This window comes from Myxocyprinus asiaticus, chromosome 2, assembly GCF_019703515.2.
Source record: "Myxocyprinus asiaticus isolate MX2 ecotype Aquarium Trade chromosome 2, UBuf_Myxa_2, whole genome shotgun sequence".
NCBI classification, from domain to species: Eukaryota; Metazoa; Chordata; class Actinopteri; order Cypriniformes; family Catostomidae; genus Myxocyprinus; species Myxocyprinus asiaticus.
Window position 1 is genome coordinate 28,765,405 of NC_059345.1, and position 6,867 is coordinate 28,772,271.

Here is a 6,867-nt window from a genome sequence, read left to right on the forward strand (position 1 = left end):
TTAGGCGGGGTCAATGTCAAAGGCAGAGCTAAGCTGAGTTAAGTCAGAGAGTCAGCACCAAGATACGAAACAAAGCCATGATATACTGTATAATTTGGTTATTATAAAAGTATGTTGTCACCAAACTTGACAAATTGTGTATCTAGCAAACAATGGTACAGGTTTGGGAAAAAGAAAAAAAAATTACGCACAATGGACAAAAGTGGTGCCCAAAGGAAGAGCTTTCCATGGTTCGAGATCATGGACGGTGTGCTGGGACATCATCCTGCTGTTCGTGGAGAGACCACTAGGGACTCCATGGCAGTTACAGTCACTGAGTTGTCAACTTTAACTTATCTTGCTAGCTAGCAAATTTTTACATACAATATAAACTCGATATTCTAGATAATATGATAACTCAGCTTGAGATTCCCTCTTGCTTGTGAAATTGGCAGTGTGTGTGACATAAGCAACAGGGCAGCATATTAAAAGAGGGTTTTAGGGCAACATTGTGGGGCTATTGGCCCGATGGTGGGAATGCAGATCGATTTTGGTCTCGTGGCCTGAGGTCCAATACTATTCGCCCAGAGTGACCAGTTAATAGCCCTGGCTCGTACTGGCCTGATGGTGGAAAAAGGGCTATTGTCCAATGACCACCTGATACACAGTTCAGCAGAGCCAGGTTACCTAAGTATTGAGCTAAATGTGTACAGTATGTGTGTTCATTTATATGTAGTATGTGTAAGCTTGTACAGGACATGTGACATTTTTAGTCTCTTTCATCTTTCAGTTAGAAAGTTTTATTGTGTCCTTTCTTTTAGAGTTTCATGTTCAAATAGAGGCTGTTCCATTACCCGGAAGGATATGGTTTAGTTATGGCCTCTGAGGACACTTTTCTGCTGGAATTTTCTTTGAAGTAGTCATCGTAGTGGGGCTGGGTTTATCACAGGCCTCTATTTAATGCCCCAATTACTATAAAGGGGACAGCCATGATTTTCCTATGATAGGTCTGACTGGGTCTCACCCACTCCATTTCATTAGAGCGTCACTCTCCATCCTCTCCAGAGACCCTGCAGGTGACCTCAGCTATTGTGCTGAAACTGACCTGCCACTTTGGTCAGTGCACCCTCTTCAGACAATACTGGCACAACAAGAATTAAATGCTTGAAAATAAAATGATTCATAGCAACAGAAATGTGTCAAATGACCTTTACAGTGCTCATTACACATTGTGCACATCACGCGGGAAGAATGTTCCTGTTGTTCGGACCTTTTGTCTCACTCTTTTCTTCTCGCCACTCTCGAATTCTCTGGGGAAATGGTAATTAATTGAAATCATTTCCATGTGTAAGGTTGCCCAAGTCCCTTCTCGCCCTGTGTCAATGGGTCGATAGGTATTTGGAGCATACAGTGCACACAAGTGATAAGAACTCCAGTCACACTGTGTTAAATGATTGCCAAAGCAGCAACTGAGAGAGAAAAAAAAAAGAATCAGATTCAAGGGCAGAGGAGTTTGTGGAGAGTGAACGAGGGAGAGAGGAGGAGGGGGAGACGAGCAGTCCTCTGTGGATGACATTCTGGCAGCAGTGGCTGATGGTCAGCACCCGCAAAATTGAAATATTTCAGGTGATTCAAGGCTGGCCACATTTCTCACTCCTTTTTTCTCTCTCTCTCCTCTCTTTCAATTATCAAAAGGTTGTCTGTGTGAATCAAACATTGTCCTTGGGGGAGTTCATGCGTATGTCTCAGCACTGTCTTCAGTGTTCGTAGTGGTTTTCTCAAAGACGAAGGCCACTCTCTTTATGCTGCCTGCCAGAGAGTGCTGTATCTTTAAGAGGCCTGTTACATGCTGTTGATTAGTTTTGCTGAGTGGGTAGGCAGAGACCAATAAATTAAATATGAATAAATTAAGAATGTACTGTAGCAGAAAAATTGCTTGGAAAACAACCACCTCCCCATTAAAATATGTATAGTAATGCCTTTTATGTCTGGCAACGTGGGATTAGATATCACTGTAAATTAACACGCCATCCGACCGTAGTTGAGAACTTTTCACTTTTAACAAGGACTTATAAAAAAAACATTTACTCGAGTGTGTTCGCTAATTAATTTGATATTCAAATGAGCTTTGTATTATAATTGCAAATATCCCAAATAAGAGTACTTTGGAAGAAAAAAAACAGGAATAGTGTCAACAAAGATTGATGAAGCTTGCTTTGAAAATGCCATCTGTTTCGAATGTTTACTTGAGGCAGAGTTTTTTTGTCTGCATTTCTCCTCTTAAGAAATGTGTCTGTGGCTGTGTGCTAGCACCTACCCCACCTTACTGGCTCTGCTTCACATTGAAGGGGATCAGGGACATCAGCATGTGAGATGAGCTCCCACAGATAATGTCCCTGCAACGTTGGTGTGACATTGTTGCCGCATTAGCTCATTACTACAATGTCATGGACAGCATGGTGAGGATGCTGAGCATTAGGTGGGGGGGGGGGGGGGTGACTCAACTGCAGGTATCAGGTCTCCGCATATGAGCTGATTAATTAATAGGAGCTCCATTAAGGTTATTGAGATGCAGCTCCCTAAGCCCTGGATGAAGAGGTGCTGGGTCTGGCATGGGTGGGAGACCAGAGGGGGGCACTTATGATCCCTCTTTCTCTATTTCTCTACCTCAAGTGACATTAGCGTCTCCTGCACACCTGCAAACTCCTGGAGTCACACAGCAGGCCACATCTCCGCATCCCTCCGTGCCTCTAACTCCAGGATCTAAAAGAGGCTACCAATTTTTAATTCCCCCTCTCCTACTCCTACTCCCCTGTGCCCATCTGTCAAGTTGCACTTCTGCAGAGGAGGAGGAAGGCAAGAACCTTGTTCCAAATGGCCGCATTTCTAATTTCCTGTGACTCTAAAGCTTGTCCCAAACAAACACCCCTTTCTCAAGGACCATTTTACCCTGCTTGTTGTGGGCACACTTTCATTTCAGAAGGAAAGTTTGCCAGATAAAGATCTCAAAAAGAAAAAGAAAAAAATTACGACAAACTTAAGAGTGAATGTGAAGGCAAGGAAGTTTTTGCTCTCTTTCTTTTATCTGCTAAATTTCTGCTCTCTTTCACTTCCCCGAGGCCTACAGATGCACTTCTGTAATTTACTGCAGGTCACATTCCACCAGAACAATTCAATTTGTAGATTTTTATCTCTGTCTCGCTCTCTCCTTCACTGATATAATTAATTAAAAGTCTTGCACAAGAAAATAAGGGCCATATGTTGAAATCCCATCCCTGCTACTGACAAGACGTAAGCCATACAGAAGGTTCTCTAAACAGACCTTATGCAAATTTACACCACAGCATTGAGGGGGTTGAGATTTTCTAAAAGCAAATAAATCATTGTTATCTTCCGAGTCTTCTTTTGCCGACAACGGATCAGTTGGACCTGTGGTAGTTGAAAGTCCATCTTGTTGTTAGACACTCTCTCTCAGATCAGGTTGTAGATATGATTCATAATGTTCGGGTAATAAACACTGTCATACATTATAATTATTTAATGGCTCAATCCATCAAAAGTGACCATGGCCATGGCCGTACAGGAACAACTCAATCCGGGGGGCTATTGTGATCTAACTATTTCTCTGTTCCAAACAAGAAAGTGTTTGTGTTTTCTACAGCTCCATCCAATGGTATCTCCCCACTTAAAACTTTCAGAGTTACGCAAGTCTGTGCTGAACGATCACTGAGTTTTGATCATTATTATACAAAATTATTTCGCTAATTGGACACTTGCAATTCCAAAAGCACTGATATTTCATAAAACAGCACTGAAACATTTCAACATTTGTATCACTCTGCCTGTTTGTGTTCACAACAGAGAATTCCAGTTCTTATCCTGTTTTGGCTGGCAAAGCAAAAATAAACACAATACCTGGATATATTGTGACTTAAGTGTCATTTACTTGATATTATATATGATGTTATATCAGGAATGCAAACTCTTAAGAGGTGAAAAGGTGAAAAAGTCATAGCAGGTGTTCCAGACGTATATTTTCAGTTGCTTTGTTTGTTGAATGTAAAGCTTTTTTTTTACTTTTTTTTTTATAAAGTGTTTAAGCACAAAGTAGCAGTTTCAAGTGATTTTAATAAGGAAAACTTAAGGGCAAATTAGCTTCAGAAAGGTGACTAGCTGAAAGGTGAGTAGTTTGCATCCCTGTTATATACTATAACTTCTTGTTTATAGCCCTGTTGTATAAAAGCAACATCACACCACACCACAGCAATTGCATATGCAGCTAAAGTTGTCCTGATATCAAGTACAACAGCACCGTTTTGAATACAGTAAATGTATACATCAAAATAATTATTCACTTCGTGTTATACTAAATTTGTTATTCGGATAATATCTCACCCCTGACATTATATATTTATCTTAAGATTATCTTGATTTTTCTGTTATGAGTAAAACATTTTTTTTTTTTTTAAAGAGTTTAGCATTTATTTATAAACAATAACATATACAATATTGATAGTTCCCCCTAAAATGAAAATTCACTTATTGACACCCTCATGCCATCCCAGATGTGTATGACTTTCCTTTTTCTGCTGAACACAAACAAAAGATTTTTAGAGGGGTATCTCAGCTCTGTAGGTCCATACAAAGTGAATGGTGGCCAGAACTTTGAAGCTCCAAAAAGCACATAGAGGCAGCGTAAAAGTAATCCATAATACTTCAGTGGTTAAATCCATGTCTTCATAAGTGATATGATAGGTATGGGTGATAAACAGATCAATACTTAAGTCCTTTTTTTACTATAAATTCTCCTCCCTGCCCAGTAGTTGCCGATATGCACAAAGAATGTGAATTGCCAAAAACAAAAGAAGAAAAATGTGAAAGTCGGAATGTATAGTTAAAAAGGACTTATCTTACTTATATTTATCTGTTTATCACCCACACCTATCATATCACTCCTGAAGACATGGATTTAACCACTGGAGTCTTATGGATAACATATACGCTATCTTTATATGCTTTTTTGACCTTTAAAATTTTGGTACCCATTCACTTGATTTTTGAGGACCTACAGAGCTGAAATATTCTTAAAAAATCTTTGTGTTCAGCAGATAAAAGAAAGTCATCCACATCTGGGATGGCATGAGGGTGAGTTTTCATTTTTGGGTGAACTATCCCTTTAACTAATGACAAAACTTGATTATAAAACAGATAGATAGTTCTGGACCTGGATGCTGATTGGTCAATATTACGTTCCAGCCATGCAAAAAGCCACCATATATTAACAGCTATGATGCGTTACACGTGTTCACAACATGAAGAGTAGATTTTTATTTTTACTTCATAATGTTCAACAACTTTATGTCAGGGATTATATTTACATACTATCTGTTTCATAAAAGCAATAAGGCTAATCTTCTTTTACTGTAAAGGACAAATTAAAATATAAATGAGAGCACAGGTTTAAGAACATAATATCCTCTTGCATTTATAAGAGTTTAATGGATGGGGCCTCCTAAAATTCCCATGGCATGTACAAAAACACACACTCACACTTCCACATGCAAATAGGAGGATTATAATACAGTCTCTGTGAGTTCTGCTTGACTGTTTGAATACTGTATCCATCTTGGAGCTTATTCTCTCTTCAGAAGAGACCAGTGCTTAAATGGTGCAGTACTCACTGTATCCCCTGCTGCTCTCAACAAGATTAGAGACCCTGCACTTTGACTCCCAATCCTGCTCTCTTCATGGTGTCTAACCATTCAGCGCCCCACTGCTCACAGTCATAGCATACGGCTAACATTAAAGTCCCCATGACTTTTATTTATTTGTGGAGCAAGCTTCCTGCATATCTAACTTGTGTAGGGAATTTATGGGTCTCAAAAACTGTAGGCTGAGTCACAGAAAGTAAAGATTAAACTATTAAATGCAACAATAGCTATTGTTGAATAGTTCATTTGTAATGGACAGGGATGGGGAGTAACGGAATACATGTAATGGGATTACGTATTTAAAATACAAAATATAAGTAACTGTATTCCACTACAGTTACAATTTAAATACTTGGTAATTAGAATACAGTTACATTAAAAAAGTATTTTGATTACTGAAGAGATTACTTTGCATTTTATTGTCATTTGTTTCATTTAATATTTAGTCCTTTCAGATGGAAAACATTTACACATATAAATGATGTGATCCAAAGTGCATTTGAACAGCGGTGAAACACTTTCTTATGATGTGTTGCATTCATATGAGCAGACAGAGAAGTAAGTTTGAAGTAAGTTTGGAGCAGAAGATATAGAAATATACCTTGTGTAAATTGTCAGCTTTACACTAAGCTAAAATGCTATTTCTATCCATTTTACATGCATGTTACCAGGCACGATCATATTTTTTTTTAATCAAGAAAATTCATGTTGGATCATAATTTATTTTTTTCTAGTAAGACCTTTGATATTAGGGCAAAAATCGTATTCTTGATAATTTTTGTATTGTTTTCCTGTAAAAATATCTAGAAATTTTTAAAACAAGATCAGTTTGATTTATCTTGTTTTAGAAACAACACACTGCATAAGATATTTAGGTTTTTCAGAGAATGTATTTTTAACATGTGTATTTAATCTTACTGTACTGACAGAGTTTTTATAGTCAAAACAAGTGAAAAAATCTACCAATGCTGAAGAAGTAATCCAAAGTATTTAGATTACGTTACTGACCTTGAGTAATCTAATGGAATACGTTACAAATTACATTTTTCAGCATGTATTCTGTAATCTGTAGTGGAATACATTTCAAAAATAACCCTCCCAACCCTGGTAATGGATAAAAAAATAAATAAATAAATAATAAAAAAAGAACTATTCATGTACAATAGCTACCAGTCAA